Source organism: Rhinolophus sinicus, linkage group LG06 (genome assembly GCF_036562045.2).
Source record: "Rhinolophus sinicus isolate RSC01 linkage group LG06, ASM3656204v1, whole genome shotgun sequence".
NCBI lineage: Eukaryota > Metazoa > Chordata > Mammalia > Chiroptera > Rhinolophidae > Rhinolophus > Rhinolophus sinicus.
Window position 1 is genome coordinate 72,083,726 of NC_133756.1, and position 24,110 is coordinate 72,107,835.

Consider the following 24,110-nt stretch of genomic DNA (forward strand, 5'->3'; position numbering starts at 1 on the left):
AAGAAATGTGCTGTGTTTGTTTATTTCAGCTTTATCATAACCCTGTATATATTATGGTTTTATTTCACAGCTAAATTAGCTGCGATTCACAGAGACTAAATAACACAAATAAACAGAGCAATCCAATTGCATGACTGTTTATTTAGGGGTGCCGGATTCTGAAGCCATACTCTTCATATAACATAGAGAAGTGTGTGTGTGTGTGTGTGTGTGTGTGTGTGTGTGTGTGTGTGTGTTTAATGCTTCTACACAGGCAAAGTATTAAATGTGCAAATCATGGTTGAGATCCCTGTATCAGGGATTTAAATGAAAATGAGTTTAATGGAGGCACTGTTTATAGATATGGGGATAGAGCTGAGGGAGCCACGAGGGGGAGGCTCGTGTTCGGAGACTCACAGCAGCAGCGGTTCCCAGCCCCAGGCCTGAAGGACTGGCAGAGCTGTAGCCTTGCAAAAGGCGCTCAAGCAGGAGATGTGGCCGGAGACACACAAAGACACAGCCCCAACAGAGGCTTGGTGGGGGGTGGGGGAGGTAAACACCCTGATCTGGCCTCTGTCTCCTCTAACCCTCACGTCTCCTGTCAGTACTTCCCCTACCTATCCAGAAACTAGGACGGGGGCCTGGCTGATGCAGCCCATCGAGGTCAACACCTTGGGGCCCAGCCCAAAGGCAGAGAATGATGGGGGGAGGCAAGTGGAGACTAAGAGCACAATAGTCAACTATGAGTGTGGCCTACTGGGATCAAATGAGAAGTGTAGAGTTATGAAACAGGTAGCATGGCTTAAGAACATCAACAGGAATAGCAAGCTGGACTCAGTCCACAGCTTCACCAGTAAGGAAAGCAGAGAGCAGTGAAATGAAGAGAATCATCACATGGGACATTGGAGAGAGGATGAAAAATATTCCCAGCCATTCTTGGGCAGCGTACTCTGTAGCAGAGCAAGGCTAGCAGATAACTCCAGATTAGGGTTTACTCTGGGTCGTTTAGGACACGTGTTTATCTGTTTCCACTTCTTCCCTGCCCTCCTCCAACCCCTTTGGAAGTGGAGTTGCCTTGTTCTCAGTCTGTGCCCCTTATGCAGGCAGCACACCTTCACTTGGACAGCTAAGGGGTCTTATGCTGGGAATCCACCCTAGATGGGAGGATGAGCCGAGGCCTGGGATTGTGCCAATACCATTGCAAAGATCAAGCATCATATAGTCCTAATAGGACCCTGCTTGAAATATATGAGGATAGTATACACATCCCTGCCGTGTTGGGTACCAATCTCCCGTTGGGTGTAATTACTTAGAGACTTCTGCTGGAATGAGCAGTTTGGAAATAGAATGCCAGGTTTGATTAGCAGGTATGTCGATCTCAGTCTGATTGTTCTGTATTCTGAACTCCATGCTCATCCTACATGAAGTGCACTGGTTGCAAAATATTTAAAACAGGAAGAATGAAGTGCTTGCCTTCACACTCAGACAAGACCATAATCTAAGTGTGGTGGTATCTCCATGGCTATATAGTGCAGCAGATTTCTTTCAATGATTTCTTAGGCAATCATATTTATTGCGCTCTTGCTATATAAAATATGTACAGAACTTTGAAATGTGTTTTAGTTTCCCAGGACTGCTGGGACATATAACTACAAACTGGGTGGTTTAAAACAACAGAAATTTATTCTGTCACAATTCTGGAGGCCATAAAACCTGAGACCAAGGTGTTGGCAGAACCATGCTCCCTCTGGTGGTTCTAGGGGAGAATCCTTCCTTGCCTCTTTCAGCTTCTTGCAGCAACTAGCATTCCTTGTCTTGTGGAAGCATCGCTCCAGTCTTTGTGTCGTGTCTCCATGCGTGCCTCTGTTTCTCTGTGTCCAAATCTCCCTCTCCTTTTCTCTTGTAAGGAAGCTAGTTATAAGATTTTGGGCCCACCGTAAATCCAGGAAGATTGTTTTCTTGAGACCCTTAACTAATTACATCTGCAAAGACCCTATTTCCAAATAAGGACACATTTTGAGGTTCTGAGTGGACACGAATTTAGGGAGGGGGGGAACACTATTTAACATACTATAACATTATTTAATTTAGGTCCTGCTGCTATGAACTTTAATGTTCATTATTTCCCCAAATACTCCTTCTTTGTTCCCAATTTTCTTAGAAATTTATGTGTAAAGCATTTTCTTCTTCTTCTTTTTCTTCTTCTTCTTCTTCTTCTTCTTCTTCTTCTTCTTCTTCTTCTTCTTCTTCTTCTTCTTCTTCTTCTTCTTCTTCTTCTTCTTCTTCTTCTTCTTCCTCCTCCTCCTCCTCCTCCTCCTCCTCCTCCTCCTCCTATCTCTCTCTCTCTCTCTCTCTCTCTTCCTTCACTTTGGAATAAGATGAGTGCTCTGTCCACCCCTCTGTCTTTCCTAAACTGTCTTATTTCATGATGGAATTTTCATCTTCTTGCTTGCACTTTACTTAGTACTATAAATCTAAATGAAACTTTTTTATTTTAATGAAGAAAGAAATCTTTTCTGCTCTTAATGTTTAGCCTCCAAGGTTAGGCACCCCCCAGAGACATTATCAATGGCCCATTTTCATCTAAGGTCTGCAGCCAGGTCACCACACCATTAAATTGGAAAAGGAGAATGTTTTTCTTGTTTCAATTTTGTGGCCTATTGACTTCTTGTATATTTCAGCAGTCTGGTCTGGACAGGAGGTGGGTGTATCCCTCAGGTAAGGGGGTTTCCTGCAAATCTGCAAAATAACCACTATTTCTCACTTTCTAACCTTCCCCAAAACAGACACCAGACTTACCGCTAAATATCAAAACAGATAGATCATTAAGAGCTTTACTCAAAGCTCTAACGTAACAATATTATGAAAATAGCAATTAGTGCATGTTTGAATTTTTAAATCTAGAGAATTTCTGCCCATTACCTCATGCCATTTGGAGAGATGAAATTCTGCATCCTTCTCAGATGGAATGCAAGCCTGATCCCTTCTCTTGGATATTCCTGTTATGAAGACGAGTTAAGGAAGAAGAACAACCATAAAAATGGCTAAATTTTGGCTGAGTGCTTTTGATGTGCTGACTAGCAGCATTAAGGAGATTTTCTTAATCACTTCTTATAATAACCCTGCCAGGTGGCCACAGATTCATAGATGGAAACTGAGGCCTAGAGAGGGGAAGTCCCTTTGCATGTCAATGATGTCTCCTAATACTTATTTCGGTATTTTTCTTTTCCCGTCCATGTCAGAGTCTAAATGAGAAACAGTGACTCCCTCATCTTTGGATAATTCAGGGAGGGTTTATTTATAAAAGAACTGTTATGGTGTGGGAGAGTGGAGAAGAATGACGGAGGATAGGACAGATATTCAAAATGAGGAGCATCAGAGCACTACCATCCCAAGGCCCCGCGGCTGAAAAGTAGAAGTGACTGCTGAACACAAGGGAAGAGTTGGGTAGAGGAGACCTCCTTGAGAAGAGTAGTGACCTTCAGTCAGGGAACAAGCCAACCAGAGATGACCTTGAAAGAATAATAAAATGTCTTCCCTCTCCTTTCACTCAAGCTATAGAAGACTTTTAGGAGTTTCTAGGTGGAGTAACCAGCTTGTCCTGGTTTTCCCTGGACTTTCTCAGCTTTAGCAATTTAAGTCCTGCATCCCAAGAACCACCTCAGTCCCAGGTGAGTCAGATCCACTGTTTATCCTGGCTGTCGGGTGCTGAGCCACGGGTAGGTGCTGCTTTGGGTACCAACACAGAGGCACGGTGGCTTACAGAAGCCTGATGTCACCCATTCAGCTAATCCATCATTCACTCATTAGCTCAACTAGTATTTATTGAGCACTTACTATGTGCCAGGTACTCTTCTAGCCACTGGGTAGTCAGCAGTGACCAAGACGAGGGCCCTAACTCAGAGAGTGAAGGAGACAGATAATAAACAAGGGAATAAATAAATATGTAATAAACGGTAGGTCCCCTTATCTACAGTAGTGCTTTCTGCAGTTGCAGTTAAATGGAATACTCCAGAAATAAACAATTTATAAGGTTTTAATTGAGCTCTGTTCTGAGTAGCCTGATGAAATCTCCCATCTTCCTGCTCTGATCCTCCGGGGTCAGGTCATAAATCATCCCATTGTCATCTTCTCCATGCTGTATACACTGCCCGTCTGGTGGTCGCTTAGTAGTCTTCTTGGTTATCAAATTGGTTACCAGATAGAGAGAGAGAGACCACATTTACATGACTTTTATTATAGTTGACCCTTAAACAACACCAGTTTGAAATGCGCAGGTCCTTTTATACTCGGATTTTTTTTTCATGTTTCTAACTTCTTTAATCAACTTTGTATTCAAAATTAGTTGTCCAAAGTGATTTGACCTTTACAGAACAAATTTCAGTTTATGTCGCAGGTTCCTTTTCTGTGGGCTTCTTCTCAGCTGCTGGTGTCTTAGTAGCTGCAGCCTTTTTCCCACCAAGGCTTCCTCTGCTTCGTAGCTCTAACATCTTTTTCCCCTTTCTTCCCTGTCGCTGGCTTCTTGCCTGGAACCCCCTGCTCATCTGATTTGGCTTCGAGCGCTGCTGTGGCTTTATCCACAGGAGCTGGTGATTCTCGGCCTGGTGAAGGATGGTGTTCTGGCGCATGGTCTCTGCGTGTGGGTTTAGCGTCAACCCAAATGATTCTCGGGTTTTCCAGTGGAGTCTTCTTCAGGGCTCTGTGGTGAATCTTCTTGCGTGGTGCTCGGAGAGCTCTTTAGATCTCTGGGCTTTTCAAGATTCTGCTCAGGTCTGTATTGAGCATCTAGTGTGTGGGAAGGTTGTAGTTACTCTTGAGGGAGGCAGCTTTACGTCGAGTGCCACACAGATCATCCAACTCGCGGAAAGCACTTTCAGCCCAAGAGCAGAAACGGCCCAGATGCCCACCAGGAGCAAGTTTCAAAATGCTCAGTTTGCTTACATTAAGCAGAGCAATTCCAGGGATGTTTGGGAAGGCTTTGATGATGCCGTTGTCCTCATTATAGATGATGCAAAGTCCCCTGCGCTGGATACAAGTTTCCCATTTTGCCCTTGCCAGCTCTCATTCGTTAAGAGGTATAGAACCTCTTTATATGATTCCAGGCCTTAAGTGTCTTAAGAAACAAAACAGCCTCCCTGGTCTTCTTGTAGCCTTCAACTGTACCTTCAACCACCAAAGGAAGTTCAGGAACTTCCTCAATACGATGACCTTTAGACATGACCAATGCTGGTAAGGCCGAGGCCCCCAGGGCAGGGCAGATGGCGTATCGCTTCTTTGTTGTGTTCACTCTGTGGTGCCAATGACACCAGGTTTTGGTTGGTGCAAACATGCGGCGCCATGACACATATTGCCAAAGCACCTGGCCAGAGTGATGAGTCCCACTGCCTTGAATGCTGGGAATTTGAGCCATAGCTCTCCCAGGACCACGGCTCAGCACTGGTTTGATGACCTGCCAATTCACTGACAGCACAGGGTTGCCTGTTGTTTCTGTGCAAGTTGGTGCAAACAACTTCACAATATCTGGTCGAATGGGAACTGTAAACACAGCAGGTAAAGTGACGTTTTTGCCAAATGATTCCCTCTTTTTGGAATGCACCAATGTCACTGGACAAGCGCACCCACTGCGGGGAGAGGAGACGCTTCTCAACCTGGTGGCTCCCACAGGAAAAGAAAGCTGTACTCAGATTTTTAAAAACAAGTACCATAAATACGTTTTCTCTTCCTTATCATTTTCTGAATAACACTTTCTTTTCTCTAGCTTACTTTATTGTAAAAATACAGTGTATAATACATATAACATACAAAATATGTTTGCTGTCAGTAAGGCTTCAGTCAACTGTAGGCTACGAGTAGGTAAGTTTTGGGGGAGTCAAAGTATTATATGCAGATTTTTGACTTCATGGGGGTCGATGCAATATACAGTTCAAGGGCCAACTGTATATTGTTATAATTGGTCTCCTATTAGTTATTGTTAATCTCTTACTATGCCAAATTTATAAATTAAACTTTATCATAGGTATGTATGTACAGGAAAATCAGTATTTATAGGGTTTAGCACTACCCATGTTTTCAGACATCCACGGGGGTCTTGGAATGTATCCTCCATGGATAAGGGGAGACTACTGTAATTTCAGGAAGTGATAAATACCACGAAGGAGAAAATGCAGTTCCGAGGGTGGAGAATAAAGGCTGTGACTACCAGCAGTGTCAAAAAAATGTATACACATGACTTGCATTCATCTTTTGTTATCAATATATATTGAGTATTACAATTTTAATACAGTTTTTTCCTTTCTTAAAATACATATTCATTTTTTACACCTTCTGTATATGGGCATGTACTGCTTTAGACAGGGCGCTGGGTCTCTCTGAGGAGTGCCTGCAAGCACATCCTTGCGTGAAGAAGTGTCATTTGTTCCAGAACATGAGTCAGCTATAACTGCATGTAGATTCTCATTTATGCTTCTCCATCTCTGTGGCTTCCCTCCAGCCTTTCACTCTTTCTCTCTCAAGTCTTCTTCCTTCTCCCTTTGGACCTCTCCTCTCTCCTTAAATTCTAAAGATAGAACACTCCTTTGATTTACACCTATCAAAATGATAATTCTCTGTGAGGGGCAGTATTGGATGCTGTTACCTGTCATTTATACCTTCGGGCTACCAAATGATCCAGAGGTAGGTATGAATAGAGATTGGAGGCTATGCTTGAAGTCATGGGGGATGATGGCGGATGGAGTGGTGATGGGAGGAAGAAGAAAAGAATTTGGAAGGTTGAGGACATAGAAGATAAACTCTTATTTCTATATTTCACTTCCTAGAACTCCAGATCTTTCTCCCCAAAGAGCTCGTTGTAACTCCTAAGTTCTCTCTCATCTGCAGGAAAGCAGAGTCTGGAGACCAGAAAGCATTTTCGGAAGGCCCTCAGAGCCGGGAGGAAAACCTGGAGAGGTTAAGGAGTCCGAACACCTAGGCCAGGGTCTCCTAGGAGACTAGCATTACTGACTTACTAGGAAAATTCATATTTGACCCCAGTTCTGTCATTTCTACCATTGTCCAAAGGAATATAGGGAGCTCAGTTGAAGCTCAAAGATTCCCTGAAATTTTATAGTGTCTGTGTAGAAAGTATTTATAAGTTCATTCAAAAAGAAAAACAAACTGTTTTATCTAAAAATTCTTCCTCTTCGTTCAATAACCATGAAACCAATACAGCATGATGGAACTTTCTTTGCCTTTGGAATTTAAAAGAGTGGCAAAGGCAGTAATTGATGGCTTTTTCTTAGACCACAGGCAACCACTTGTCACTATCTATTAACGACCGTTTCTCAAGAACATTTTCCTTGTCGGCATTAAGGAAAAAATAGATGACAAAGCAAAACTAAAAAGCAATTTGTTATATTCCACTCAGAGTAGCTGAACTAAATTTTCCTGGATGGCCACATACTCGTATGTGACATACATTCCTCGTGTTTGCAAGTGGTTTGCCATTTATTTATTTATTGTTTGTTTGTTGGTTGGCTTTGCTTTGCAACCCAGATATATTGCAAGAGGCCTTAAACTCTGAATAGTTTCTTTAGGGAGTTGTACTTATGGTCAAGTTATAATCCACTGCTTGCAGGATTTGATAATGCTCTCTCTCTCTCTCTCTCTCTCTCTCTCTCTCTCTCTCTCTCTCACACACACGTGCATATACACATATATACATATATTATATATATGCAGCCCATGCTTAGAGGAGAGAATCTTAACTGTTACACTGATAGATCTCCCTTGTTCTTATATATTTTTCCCCAAAACACCATTTAACTGATAAAATAATTCACCATAAGAAAAAACTTGTATCTGGCAATTCATTCTCAACTTACTGATGTAAACTGGGGACAATGTGCCAGTCTTGATTTAGAGTTTTCAGTTCCTTGTCAGTCTGTGTTATGACCTTACGATCTCTATGTAGAGAGAAATTGGCAAACATTTCCCTGAATATCACTTTTTAAAAGAGAAATCTGTCACTGAACCTCACAGAGCGTCCTTATTTTCCCAATACCTAGTAACACATTATCTCAGAAGGGGACTCTCAGCCATAATGGCTGTGTTCTTAGATAACTTAAAAAAGTTATATGCCTCCTGGTCTCCAAAGAAAAGTGGAATCTAATGGATCACAGGGGTCCACTTCATCCAGGTGTTTTCAGAAAATTCCTCTTCTGAAAGACTCACCAGATACCCGTATTTGGGGGCACAGTCTATAACTGTGGTGGTCTCCTTTTAGGTGGGGGGACATTTAGCGCAGCCTACCTGTATTCAGTTAGGATTCAGTGTCCTATAATCTCAACAAAGCTAGAAGTTTCCTGTGTCTAAGCCTGCGTTTCTTGCAGTGTGGACCATCAGAACTTTCTGGAGTGCAAACTGAGCTCCTTCCTAGACCTAGTGAACTAGAACCTTTGGGTGTAGGACCAGCGATCTGTACATTTAGTAAGTTCTGCACTTCAGTGTTATGCTCCTCAATTTTGAGAACCTCTGGTTTATACTGTACCACAACATGTGGGAGAATTCGACATATTTTCTTCACCTGAAACCTTGACAAGTGGAAAGAATTAGCCAGGCTGGCTTCCATTCTTTATTTACAGGTCTAACATGTAAGGCACAGGGTAGAAGTCACTATGCATGCTTGAGAGTCTAAAGGACATTAGATTGGAGTGTTTTAGAATAGTATAACGTATATTCATTGAGTAACTTTTTCATAGCAAGCACTGTGCTATGCAACAAAGAAATATAGACTACTAAGACATGGCACACCTGTCTGAGAGAAACTTACAAACAATAGATAAACATATAATTTCTACATAACATGGTAGACGCAAGGCTGGAGTGCTGAAGAGGACATGAAGAAGGAAAAAACAGTAGGGCAGTACTTTTCAACTTTCTGATCAGGGCACAACTTACATCCAGAGAAGTGCGTTTATCTTAAGTATGCAGCTCAATGAGTTTTCACACATGTATGCGTTCATTGTAACCACCACTGAGATCAAGACAGAGAACTTTTTCAGCATCTCAGAAGGCTCCTTCCCGTGCCCTCACTGCCAGTATCTCTCATCAAAATGTAACTATTATTCTGACCTCTGTCAGCATAGATTGGTGTGGGCTGTTTTTTAGCTTAATATAAATTGAATCACACATGTAATGAACTGCTTTTGTCTGGCTTCATTCATCCAACATATTGTTCACTCTGTTTCATTCTGTAGTGGTTCTTTCTTCATTATGCTGTAGTCCTCCATTGTATGATTGCACTACAATTGATTCTTTCTATCATTGACAGTCATATGGATCATTTCCATGGGGCTATAATGATTCAAGCTGCTATGAACGGTCTTGTACATGTCTTTTGTTGGACATAAACACTCACCTCTATTGGATTTATACCTATCAGTGAAATTGCTGGGTCAGAATTCTGCGTATATCTGTCTTTAGATAAAACTGCGAACAGTTTTCCAAAGTGGTTGTATCATTTTCCACTCCCAGCAGCAGTGCAGAAGGGTCTCAAGTGTTTCACATTCTTGCCAAAATCTGGTGTTTTCTGTCTTTTTAATCTTGGTTATTTACGATTGTGTGTGTGTGTGTGTGTGTGTGTGTGTGTGTGTGTGTACATGAGGTGGGTATTTTCTAGGATTTCAATTATGGTTTTAATTTACATTTTTGTCATGAGTAATGCTATTGAGTAACTTTTCATATGCCTCCTGGTCATTTGGGTACCTTGTTTTGTGATGTGCTGTTTTAAGTCTTTGGCTCGTATTTTTAAACCTGATCATCTTTTTCTCACTGATTTGTAGGAGTTTAAAAATATATTCTGGTTTACAAGTCCTTTGTTGGACATATCTGTCACAGCACACCTTTTCATGATTACAGGGAGCCGTAGGTGGCCCAGACTCTCAGTGACCAGCAGGCTTGTGGGACAGTCCTGAACAGGTAGCCTGCCTTGTTCTTTGAGGTTCTGAGTCTCCTTTGCTAAGCAACTTGGATAGAATTTCCCTGAGACCAGACTGGGAAACTTTCGATTTCACAACGCCAGGCCATTTAAAGGAAAACAGTTTATTCTAGAAAGATGGTTGTGGTGGCCTTCAGATATTTTCCTACAGTGATTTCCATCTGAATGCCTCCTGCTTACCTCCATTGCTATGTTAGGTAGCTTCCTGGGCTCGTGCCTTTATTCTGTCTCCAATACGGCCACTGGTCATAATCATCCCAGGCAGAAAAGATATGTCACAAAGGCACAAACAAAACCAGTGCCTGACATTCCCATGTTGTCATATTCCCAAAGCTGTTCTTGCTGGCCACTTGTTTTGGAGGGCACCCATAAACAAGGACCCCAGAAATATCTTTCTATTGACTATCTTTCTTCAGTATGTTCATGAGGAAATAGGCCTCAGAGTTCTTTCCCTCTTTTCTCTGTCATTTGTAGGAGTGGAACTGTGACAAAATACTTGTGTTTGAAAGATTAATTTTCTAATGCCAAAGTGGAGTGTTTATCCCATGCACCCTGGTGCCAGCAGACGTAGGGGGCCCCTGTGCCAAGGGCTCGTTGTTTTGCTCATTCTCTGTCATCTAACTGGTGTGTCAGATGTGACAAAAGCACCTGACAACGAGAGGAGGACAGTAATTGCTTTGCTGGGGAAAAAAGAAATGGACTTGTCTGCTGCAGACAGCTTGGCTTCCTGGAAGCTGTGAAACTGCAGCTTCCAGTTCGTTTCCCTGGATAATTGATGTTTTCTTCCTTTGACATTAAAATACATACAGAAACAAGTGTTTTAAAGATAAAATCCTTTATTTTGTTTTCCACTGTGCAAAGATGGGATTCCCCCACAGCACATTTCTTCATCAGAGAAGCTTGTAACAATGATTAAGTCCTAGGAAATACCCCTACCCAGCATTGCAGACTCTGCAGAAACAAGAGCAGAGAGTTAGGTGTTATGTTGTTTGCAGTGGCTCTGCCTCTGTCTTCTGAGATGATGTGAAGCGTGTCGGCAGATTTGGACATCAGAGCTTTCTAAATCCCCTTAAAATGGATGTCCCTGACACCCAGGAGGCTTTTCCATCTGTCTTCTTTGCAGGATTCGTGCTTGGGAAGGGCAAATAATGCAGGCATTTTGGATTCCAAGAATCATGTTTTGAATATTATGTTTAATACAACGTGGATTTGACGTCCCCAGTTAATTTTTGCCTCCAGTTCTTCCTTTTTAAAATTTATTTATTTTTTAAACTTATTTTTAAATTACAGTTGATGTACAATATTATATTACTTTCAGGTGTACAGCATAGTGATTAGACATTTATATACCTTATAAAATGATCACCCTGATAAATCTAGTACCCATCTGACACCATACATAGTTATTATTACAATTTTATTGACTAGATTCCCTATGCTGTACGTTATATCCCTGTGACTGTTTTCATAACTGGTCATTTATACTTCTTAATCCTTTCACTTTTTTCACCAAACTCCCCAACCCCCCTGTCATCTGTCTATCAACACTTTGTTCTCTGTACCTGAGTTTGTTTCTTAGTTTGTTTTTTAGATTCTACATATAAGTGAAGTTCATTTGGTATTTGTCTTTCTCTGATTTATTTCACTTAATATAATAATACCCTTTAGGTCCATTCATGTTGTTGGAAATGGTAAGATTTCAATTATTTTTATGGCTGAGGGGAAATATAATTTTGGGGCTTCTGCTTATTGGAACCAAAATCATAAAGATGTGATTTTCTAAGTACCATATTTCATAAGAAAATTATTGTTCAAGAGGACTTCTGAAAATTTTTAAGAAAAGTATTTTTATAATTGGCAAATGGAGGTTCAATTTGGGTTTGGGTTCTGAGTTCATGAATTGGAGTGGACTCTAAAATTAACCATGGGGTATTCCTAGGCTAGGGGGAAAGGAAAGAAAAACCATGTTCACATAGGCTCTTGGTTCTCCCCAGCCCTTTCAGAGGACTTGGATCCCTCTCGAGGCCTACAGCATTAATCTACCAGGGCTCAATGGAAGGTCCTCCCTGTGGTTTCAGAGGGAACACATCCTTTCAGAATGCATTGTTTATATAATAATTCAAGGTGCACCATCACCATTGGTTTCATAAGACAGCATATTTCGAAGGAATTGAGCTGAATAATTAACTTCTTCACCACTTCCCATAGAACCCTACATTTATAAACCCCTCGAACCCAGTGCAGATCTTTGCTTTTACCCACTTTTATAATTTGAAAATATTTAGTTTAGTTTTTTTCCAGTAAACTCCAAAATCTTGCCAATTTTGGCCTGTTTTAGTTCAGTTATAAAATATATGCAACTGGCACAGCTCATTTAACCAGATGAATGAAGTCCTTCTCTTAAAATTGAACATACATCGGATGCCAGTTCTAAAATCTGAAGGTCCTCACTCCTCCATCTAAAACCCAACAATCAGCCAAGCAACAGAATTAAGAAGCCAAACTCTTTTTATCCAGTAAGTGGAAAGCATAGACTGAGGAATAATACTGGGAGCACTGCTACCGGGTGAGCAATAAAGCATGTACCCCAAATCACCAGGTTAAACTATGGTTTCCACAGTTTACAAGTCTTGATGATATTGTTTTTCTAGTAATGGGCTGCGGTTTCTGCAAATGCTGCCAAGGGGCCTGGCATTATAGGCACTTGTCCCACCTCTCTGGGGACATGAAAGCAAAGATCAAATTCTGTACCATAAACCCTATTATCTGCATGCAGCCAGTGGGTCCTGTGGTTCTAGAGGCCCAAAGAGTGGAGCAACTGTACCCGTAGCAATCCTAGAAAAACGGCTCCTTTCATACTCTATGCATATGTAGGTAGTGCAACTTTACTTTTCTTCTGTCTCTGGGGTTCCCTGGTCTCTGCTCCAGGGGAGCATGGAATTTCAGGACACAGTTTAACCATCTTCTTCTCTGAAATATTTTTTACCCAATCTCCTTCCAGCTTGGGTTACGCACCTACCCCAATCCAGTATGCACATATTGTAATTGTTGGTTTATGTCTCTGTCTCTCTCAGGAGACTGGGAGGGAGCTTGGTGTCTTTAACACTTGAGTTAATGCCTAGCACATAAAGGCCCTCCAAAAATTTTGTTGAATGAATGAATGCAAGCTTGTCAAATGGCCATGCCAGTGAAGTGCAGCTCTAATCAGCCTTCACCTGATGGGGTTAGCCCTTTCCTTGCAATGGGACAGCCACACTACTTGTCCACGAATGCAGGCCCAGATCTGTTCCCCACTGGTGCCCTGAAGCACTGGTGTAATACCTTGAGCAGAGTTGCCTGAGAGACCACTTGGGAAACTGCCATAGCTAGGGGTCCTAGGACCTGCCAGTCTGCTCCTGGTCACCTGTGTCTGACTGCACCTTCAGACCATGGGCAGAGTTGTGTCTTCACCTGTTCTGACACAACAGGCCTCTGTTCTCTGGGTCATTAATAGAGTGTGAATAAGCATATGACTAAGGGACATACACTTTTCAGTAACTTTTGACTTTCCTAGAAGTCAAAAGATAGGAATGTCTGTTTTACACTCAGGAATAAACTTCAAAGCACCCATGGTAGAGGCAATCTGATTTGTTCAATAGGTCCCAAACTTTGAGCTCTGTGTCCTAACTCAGAGCCACAAAACCATCCTGGTTGCTAACAGATGCTCTGTGGTTATAAGCAGAAGTCTTTCTATGTCAGAAAGTTGGAGTGAGGGGCTTATTTTGTAAAGGTTTGTGTATAGATGAAAACTTTCTTGATACCTTGAACTGAAGGGCAGTTTGTCCTTTAAATCAACTAGGTTCTCATTTCAGCATTTATCCAGAGGGAAAACCATGTCTTTGGGCATCGATTTAGGTCAATCTAATTTCTGTTGGTTTGAACCTCAGCCTAATGATTTTTTTTTTTTTAATCTCTTTTGAGGCTCTATCATCTATAGCTGAAGAGGTAAAACAATCCACAGCCTTGCAAACTGGAGTCAATGATACTATGTCTCTAGCTTCCCAGGAAACAAAGATTTCTAGGAAACAAAGAAGAAAAAGGCTTCAAACTTTTCCCTTAGAAAACTATTCATTTTCTGTTCAAACCATTTATTTAATTTCCCTATGCATCAACTTCTCCATTTGTTTATACCGTGTGCTTCTTTAGCTCAGATGTCTATCCATTCATTCAACAGATGTTTGTGTAGCATATACCACTGTTAAACCTGGAATTTAGTATATTAAAAGAAAATTCACTGATTCAGAATTGAATAAATGCTGGAGCTTCCAGGAGACCATATACTGTGACCTGTCTTGAATTCTAGGAGATCTTTCATGTAAAGGCCACAACTAGAACTTATCATCCTTCTCTTTTCCCCCTCAGTCCTTCCACAAGAATACTGCTTACATTATTATTAATACTCATTTGCATTTAAATATTCATATTATCTTTTTTTCAATTACAAAATAATTTATGCTTATTTTAGAAATTGTAAAATCCAAAAAGGTATATCAAAGGAGAAAGAAAAAAATATTCAGTTCTTCTAAAAGAGCTGCTATGAACCTTTTAAGGTAATTTTTTTCTATTGTTTAAAGATGTAGTCAAGAACATTATATTGACTGCCCTACATCTCAGATTTTACTTAAAATTGTGATATAAACATTTCTTCTTGTTATTATAAACAACACAGTCATAACCATCTTGTGATAGAGGTTTTATATAGTTCAATTAAAAAAAAAAGAATATGCCAAAATGTAATGACTGGATCAAACACATATGGATATTCTTGAGACTATTAACACATAGTGCCTAGTTACTTTCTGAAAGGGTTTCATCAATCTGCACATTTCTAGCAATGTATGAAAATGTCAAGAATAGCTATGTAAGTTCTTTTAAATATTTTTAATTTTATTGTGGTAAGAACACAACATTAACTCTACCCTTTTAAAATATTTTTCAGGGTACAATATAGTATTGTTAACTATAGCCACAATGTTGTACAGTGGATCTCCAGAACTTATTCTTCTTCTGTAATTGAACCTTTATGTCTATTGATTAGCAGCTCTTCATGTTCTTCTCTCCCTCAGCCTCTGGTAATCACCATTCTTCTGTCTGATTCTATGAGTTTGATAATTTTGCATACCTCATAGAAGGGTACTCATACAGTATTTGTCCTTCTGTGACTGGCTTATTTCATTTAGCATAATGTCTTCAAGGTTCATCCATGTTGCATATTGCAGGATTTCTTTATTTTTTTATATTTTTAATTTTTTAACATTTTTTTTATTGGAGAACAGTGTGTTTCTCCAGGGCTTATCAGTTCCAAATCGTTGTCCTTCAATCTAGCTGTGGAGGGCTCAGCTCAGCTATAAGTCCAGTCACCGTTTTCAATCTTAGTTGCAAGAGGCTTAGCCCATCATCCCATGTGAAAATTGAACCAGCAACCTTGTTGTTAAAAGCTTGCACTTTAACCCACTGAGCCATCCGACCACCCCTCCGGAAGCTCAGTGATTCCCACATGGGCCAGCGAGCTGTGCCCTCCAAAACATCTAGTTGTGGAGGGCGCAGCTCACTGGCCCATGTGGGAATCGAACCGGCAACTCTGTGGTTCAGAGCTCGCGCTATAACCAACTGAACCATCCGGCTGCCCAGGATTTCTTTATTTTTTTTAAGGCTGAATAATATTCTATTGTCTGTATATATTACTTTTTTAAATTTATTATTAAATTTATTGGGGTGACAATTGTCAGTAAAATTACATAGATTTCAGGTGTACAGTTCTGTATTACATCATCTATAAATCCCATTGTGTGTTCATCACCCAGAGTCAGTTCTCCTTCCATCACCATATATTCGATCCCCCTTATCCTCATCTCCCACCCCCACCCCCACCCTCCTTACTTTTTTTTTTTAATTCATTCATCCATAAATGAACATTTAGGTTTTCTCCACATCTTGTCTATTGTGAATAGTGAACATTGAGGTATTACTATACCTTTAAGATCTTGATTTTTCATGATCATCTTAACAAATACAGGAAAAGCATTGACAAAATTCAATACTCTTTCATGATAAAAATACTCAACAAACTAGGTATAGATGGAATGTACCTCAACATTATAAAATCCATATATAACAAAATCACAACTAACATCATATTCAACGGTGAAAAGCTGAAAGCTTTCCCTCTAAGATCAGGAATAAGAAAAAAATGCCCACATTCATCATTTCTATTCAACATAATACTGCAAATTCTAGCCAGAGCATTTAGGCAAGAAAAAGGCATCCAAATCAGAAGGAAAGAAGTAAAATTACCTGTTTGCAGATGACATGATCTTATATACCAAAAACTCTAAAGACTCCATAAAAAATATCTGTTAGAATTAATGAATTAAGTAAAGTTTCAGGACACAAAATCAGTAGCATTTCTATACACTAACAAGGAACAATCAGACAGGGAAATTAAGAAAACAATCCTATTTACAATACCATTAAAAAGAAAAAAAATACTTAGAAATAAACTTAACCAAGGAAGTGAAAGACTTGTATACTGAAGACATTGGTGAAAGAAGGTAAAGACACAAACAAATACAAAGCCATCCATGTTCATTGATGGGAATAATTAATACTGTTAAAATGTCCATACCACCCAAAGCAATCTATAGATTCAATACAACCCCTATCAAAATGCTAATGGCATTTTTTTATAGAAATACAAAAAATAATTCTAAAATAATAGTTCTAAGAAAACCTCTAAAATTCATATGAAAATAATTCTAAAATTCAAATAGTCAAAACAGTCCTGAGAAAGAAGAACAAAGTTGGAGGCAACACACTTACTGATTTCAAAATATATTACAAAACAGTATGTAATCAAAACAGAAGGGTACTGCATAAAAATAGACACGTTGACGAACGGAATAGAACAAAGAGCCCAGAGATAAACCCATGTATATAAGATCAACAGATTTTCAGCCAGGGTCTCAAATATACTCAGGGGAAGGGAAAGTCTCTTCAAAAAATGATATTGGAAAATTAGATATCAACATGCAAAAGAATGAAATTGGACCCTATTTTATACCACAAACAAAAATCAGTTGGATTAAAAATGGATTAAAAACTTAAATGTAAGACATAAAACTATAAGAAGAAAACACAGGAGAAAAGCTTCATGACGTTGGTTTTGCAATGGTTTCATGGATATTGGATCAAAAGTAAATGTAATAAGACACCAATAGACAAGCAGAATTACAGCATACTAAGAAGTTTCTGCACAACAAAGGAAACAATCAACAGGCTGAAAAAGCAACCTATGAAATGGGAGAAAATAGTTGCAAACCATGTATTAGATAAGGGGTTAATTTTCAAAACATATAAGAACTCCACAACTCCACAGCAAAAAAACCAAAGTCAAAACCAAAACCAAACTAATAATCTGATTTAAAAATGGGCTAAAGATTTGAATACACATTTTGTTTTCTAAAGAAGACATACAAATGACCAACAAGTACATGGAAAGATGCTCAGCATCACTAATCATCAGGGAAATGCAAATAAAACACAATGAGATATCACTTTACACATATTAGAATGGCTTTTATTTTAAAAAAAGACAAGAAACCCTTTCTCCATTTTTACCACTCCCCTGCTCCCTTACCCTCTGGTAACCACTAAACTGTTGTTTATGAGTTTTTGTTTCTTTGTTTGTCTTTTCCCTTTGTTGTTTTCAGTTTTATATCCCACATATGAGTAAAGTCATATGTTTCTAGACATTTTCTGTCTGACTTATTTTGCTTAGCGTAATAATCTCAAGATCCATCCATGTTGTCACAAATGGCAGTATTTCATCTTTTCTTATGGCTGAGTAGTGTTCCATTGTGAATATAACACAACTGTCACCCCAATAAATTTAAAATAAAACCCAGAAAAATAAAACAAGAAGTGTTGGTTAGGATGTGGTTATTGGAACACTTGTACCTGTTGGTGGGAGTAAAATCGTGCAGTGTTATGGAGAACAGTATGAAGTTTCCTCAGAAAAACTAAAAATCGAACTACCATCTGATCCAGTAATACCACTTCTGGGTATATATCCAAAAGAATTCTATAAGTTCTTAAGAGGTAAGATGGATGATGAAGAACACAGACTCCAGAACCAGTTTGCCTTGATTCAAGTGCTGACTTTCACACTTACTGTGTGGCTTTAGAAGCACGACCTTAACCTCTCTGTGCCTCTGTTCTTCACGTGGAGAATGGGGATAAAAATAGTACTTGCTCATAGTGAGAATTAAATGAGTTGATATATGTGAAGAGATTAGAATATGTCTGGCACACAGTAAGTTCTGTTTCAGAATTAGCTATTATCGACCTATCTACTAGTATCACAGGTAAGACTGAGCTGAAAGGTAACTAATCACAATCAAAGAGTGCCCCATATCAGAGTATGGTGCATTGAATAGTATCCCCCCAAAATGCATATCCACCGAGAACCTCCGAATGTGATCTTTTTGGAAACAGAGTCTTTGCAGATGTAATCAAGTTAAGATGCACTCATACTGTATTAGGGTGGAGCCTACTGTAATGATTGATGTCCATATAAGAAGAAGAAAGGACACACAGAGACACAGAGGAGAAGGCCATATGAAGACTGAGGCATAGACTGGAGTTATGCTTTTGCAACCCAAGGAACACCCAGGGCCACCAGGTGCTGAAAGAGGCAGGGAAGGACTGTTTAGAGGCTCCAGAGGGGATGTGGCCCTGCTGACTCCTTAGTTGCATACATCTATTTTCCAGAAAATAATACATTACTGTTGTTTTAAGGCCTCTAAATTTTGTTATAGCAGTCCTAGGACATTAATGACCATAGTAAACTCAATCTCCCATCATCCGTGGGAGGATACTCAGTTATTTACATGAAATTGGCATGTCATTGCCAAGCAGAATCGGCGTTATTTAAAGTCACTAAGCCCTACTACGGACCCTAAACAGAATTTCAAGCGGTGTCTCAGGGTCATCTTCCTGGGTTACCTGTGACATCAGTGAGCTGAGAGAGACCCAGGGCACCTGTTGTGTCCTCCCCCATCCCCACCCACCCCCATGAGCTTCTTGATGGATATTTACTCTAATCGGTCATTGATAACATGGGCTCATTTCCACGTCCACTCTGCTGCTAGACCGTAATGATGATTGATTCACATAGCAAATGGCCTAAAGTGTCCCTCACAGCCTTGTTATTGCAGATACAATTACCACCAGGCTGAGCTAGCTGCTACAGTGTCTGATAATGGACTCTAATTGGCCAGTGGGGTTTGTAATTCTTTGTTCCCAGACAGAGATCCATTTCTAAACTAGAGAGTAATTCATAAATATTTTTCTCCTCAGGCATGGGGGAAGGCCAGCTCTAACTGCATGTTGAAAGGCCGTTCTCTCTTGAGGCCACTGAGGGAGGCTGTGGGCCCAGGCCTGGGGCAGAGCTCCCCAATCCAGGTTGCTCATTTTGTAGCAAAGCCTGCTGAGACCCAGGGAGGTAATGTGACTTATCCAAGATCACACAGTTAGATCTTTATGCTCTCTAACACCTGTGTCCTTTGCTCCCTGAGTTGGGGAGTAGCAAAGAGAAGGGTGTTCCTGGCAGCATTTTGGACCTGAGCCACCTTGACTTCTGCTGATTTGAGATAATGGTAAGAATTCTCTTTTTAATGGCATAGTTTTTATTTCTATTATGTAATAATGTTGGAAGCTCATTGATGAGAGTTTGGAAAATATAGAAAATTTTAAGAAAAAACATGTTAATCATAATTCTTTCACAAAGAGGTGATTACAAGTTAGCATGTTTTATTCACTTATAATTTTTAATGTATGCATATAAATTTTTTATTTTGGACAAAATTGAGATCATAGTATATATACAGTTGTTCCTTCCAAATCAATAGAGGGCTTTTATTGCATCTTTAAAAATCATAAATAGGTCTTAGGAATCATCCGGCTTCTTTCTGTAGCCAGACACCTCTTAGACCTTGTTTATCAGTCTACCGAACTGTTCCTTTTTCAGAGACATAGATATCATCCAAAATTTTTCTTACCCTTGTTTTTAACTGTTGTGGTTTGCTGAATTTGAGACAAGTTCAATGTTGTTTATTTCAAGAATTAACTCATCTTTCTGGGCTTGAGATACAGGCAATGCCTGGCCTGATCTGAACCATGCAGATATCTTTTTTACCCAAGAAACTGCAGGTGTCAAGAGAAAACCCGTTGTCCTGGATAATGACACTGATGGGGAAGTGAGCATTCACAGACCTCATCTTATAACACAAGCCCATATTCAATTTTTTATTTTGTGTTTTTCTGTTTATTGTAGTTTTGGTATTTTCTCATATCATTAAATGTCATGTTATATTTTTAAAAACATGATTGCATATATTAAACAATGCAGATTTAAAAGATATTAAATATTTTTGGTACTAGACATTTAAGTTTTCTTTTTTTGTAATTAGAATAACTGTTGTGTTTTAACTTATGCATACATATTCAAGATTACCTCTGATTTTTTAGTAATAAATGCTTACAAGTAGAATTTGGGGTCAAAATCATGACTGTTTTTAAGAATCTTAGACAATGCACATTATTAAATTACACGGCTTTTTATCAGAGTAAACACTGAGACTTGGACTTGTCACAGAAAATCTGAGTTCGATTCTCAAGTTCACCACTTATTAGCTGTATGATCACAGGGAAATTCTTTGTTTCTTGAGCTAACATCTAAAATAAGAACAATAACTACCTTATGAGGTTATTATGGGAATTAAATAAAATAAGTATCAAAATGCTTAGTACAATGACTAATACTTGGCAGACACTCAACAAATATTCATTGCTGTTGCTTTGAATTTTTGCCACCAGTGGTAAGCAGAGAACCAGAATCTTCTAGGGAAAGACCAAGAATTTTTATTTTCTAAATAAGTGGCTATTCACATGGGGTGGAAATAGTAAGATCCTTCTGTCTGCAAGCATGTTGGTAAATTCAATGGAAAACCCAAAAGCAAGCTGTTCTCAAGCCTAGTGCGACAAAGATGAAAAGGCCCAACTCAAAGGACATAGTCAGATCTGTCATTTTGATGATGTCCATCTCTTCCTATGGAGAATATGTTGGCAGGTCACACTGCTGTCAGAATATTCGGATTTACCTAATGCAGCAGCTGACTATGGGCAAGTTTGGCTACAAGCTCCCCCAGGGGGAGGGGGAGGAGAAAATCGTTGTGTATGGGTCAAAGGAATAAAGCTTTGATTCTAGACCCTTCCCTAAATTCTCAGGTGCCCAAAGGCCACAGGCTGAAGAAACTTAGAGGAAGTGAGCTAAAATCAAACAAACACAGACTCTGAGTCAGCTGGACTTGGGTACAAATCCAACCTCTGACACGCCCTAGCTGTTTGACCTTGAAGAAGTCGCTTGACGTTGACTTCCCTGGTACTATTTCCTGCTCTGTAAAATGGTTGTAAATCAACCTACATAGCAAGGTTTTTATCAAGCCAAAAGAAAATAAATCTAAGATAGAAAGTGACCAATAAATAGTAACCATATTACTATTATTATGTAACATTGGACAATCTACTACTTTATCTTAGTCTTAATATCTTCATTCCAAAAGGCGAAAATAATAGTAATTATACTTCACTTACAGTATTGTGATGAGGATTATTGAAAAAATATATGTGGGAGTATTGAGTAACCTGTGCAGCTCTATGAAAACGTCAGGTTTGGAAGGGCGAGTCCTGAGCCCTGAGCTTGGGAAGATGAAGGACAGCAGCCCTCTAAGGCTCTGAGGACTTGGGCCTTGGAGTTTCCTCCCATGTGTCAGCCACTGCCATCTGCCTTCATTTTTGGCACCCAGTTGCTTAGGCATTGCTCTCCAGTCATTGTTTCCTGAGTGACAAGGTTATTCAGATGTTTAGTGTCACAAAACCACACACGTCAGGATCGAAGCTCATCCCGCAGAGCCAGTTTGGGATACTCAATGTTTTCTCCCCAGCAAGGGCTGCGGCTCTGTGGTCTGCTTCCCAGGCGAAGGCCTGATCCTAGCAGTCAGCGAGTACCGTGCACAGAAGGTAGGAGTGGGTGGTTTGCAGTGTTCAGCTCTGAACCTTAAACATCAGGACCCCCTCCTTCTGGCATTTTGCTGGTCACAGAGCCGTTTGGGAGGCTTCAAAGGCTCGGGAAGCAGCAGTGTTTCATACCCAGGGTGCTGCTCACCCACATACCTGAAATAATACCGTCTCTGCTCTCCAAAGTGCACCCCCTGCAGCCATCGTACTGTGTGCATGAGATTGTGGCCAGGGCAGGGTAGGGGCAGGTAATGTATGCGAAACCAATGCCATTAATGGCACAATTCGGAGCTGTTGAAGGTAAACATGAAAAATGTATGACTCTAGAACAGGGTTGTCCAAACATTTTTCAACGTTTTTTCCAAGCGCCATATGCGGTAAAATAGACAAACAGCCGGGCCACTCACTGGAGGTGAAGTACGTATTGCCTCACCTGGTTTATTTAAGTAAACTAAATATATTTTTGGAATTTTCTGTGGGCCAATTAACAATGGATTGCGGACTGCAGTTGGCCCGCGGGCCGCAGTTTGGACACCCCTGCTTTAGAGAAATAGACAGGATCCTGACAGGAAGAGCCCCACTCTCTCTTGTGCATTTGCCTTGCATTTGATTCCTGTACAATACTTATATCAAACCCAAATGTACTCAACTCATAATTTATAGTAAACATTAATGAAGCCTGCATACATTTAGACTTTACATCATGTGACTCACTATTAAAAAATTACCCAACGGCAATACAATTTCTTGATTTGGGAGAATGCAAGGTAAGGTATAAAACCACTTATATTTCACAAGGTTTTCTTGGTGATCTGAATACTTACACAGAAAGATATGAGTTGATGAAACAGTCATCCTTGAGAGTCACTCAGCAAATATTTATTGAGAATTTGCCATGTGGGTACTGATTGTTGGTGGGCAGAGACTTCTGGGATTGAGAATAGAAATGAGGGAACGTGTGGCTATGAAAGATGATAAGGGGGTAGAAACGAAGTACTTAGTCTCAAAGTGGTGAGGGAGAGGGGGCCTTGGTTTACTCCTAGGTCTTGGCTTGGGTACTAACTAAGCAGTTAGAGGTGATGTGCCCAGGAGTAGGAAATGCAGAATGAAGAACAACTCTGCAGGAGCTATGGAGGGAGGACAGAAAGGAGCCATTTGGTCTTGGTGTCAGTCCTTTCTCCTGTGAGGCAGAGCATGGAGCGAGATGGATCCACATCTGTGTACATTTTATCCAACATTATAGAGCAGGAAACCAGACAAGAGATGTTATATACTTCAACAGTGCCAGGGATCAAATATAGGAGAGAAAGTTTCTCGTTGGATCCTGCATTAGAGTGATCAAGCAGAGAATAGGAACCAAGGCATGGGGTGTGTATCAGTATCGTTGCATGATAAACCACTCCAAAACATTGTGGGTTAAAGCAGCAACAATTTCTTATTTTTCAAGGACTGGTGGCTCAGCTGGACAGTTCCTCCAATTGGGACAAGGCTTGGCTGATGTTAGCTGGACTCATTCGTGCATCTGTAGTTAATAGGCAGGCTGGATAGTGGATAGCTGGTCTGAGGTGGCTTCAGCTGGGATAACTCCGCTCTACTCCATGTTGTCTCTCATCTGCCAGAAGGTTGTTCTCACAGTAGCTGTGGGGTTCCAGGAGTGAGCAGAAGACTGCAAGACCTCTTGAGGCTTAGGCTTGAATTGGGCAGATTGTCATTTCTGCTGCAAAGTAAGTCACAAAGCCAATCCAGATTCAAGGGTGAGGGAGTAAACTCCATCTCTTGATGGGAGGAGTTTCAAAGTCACATTACAAAGGCTGTGAGCACAGAGAGAGGTAGAAAATTGGGGCCATTTTTGTAAACAATCAACTCCATATGAAGTCCTGAGACCAGGAAAGCTGAGAAGAGCAGAGATAGAGCAGAAAGAATATTGCCACCCATAGTGGCATCATATAAGTTCCAATGTAATCTTGTGGGCATGGACCTCATTCATTTAAAGGGATTAGAACCAAGTGGACACCTGAAAAGAAGTGACATAACATGGAAGGAA

General features: G+C 40.2%; 1 pseudogene; it reads right to left on the bottom strand.

Moving 5' to 3' along the window:
* Positions 1 to 4,364: 4,364 nt before the first annotated feature.
* Positions 4,365 to 24,110, bottom strand: part of LOC109434129 (large ribosomal subunit protein uL4) — a 53,327-nt pseudogene continuing 33,581 nt past the window's right edge.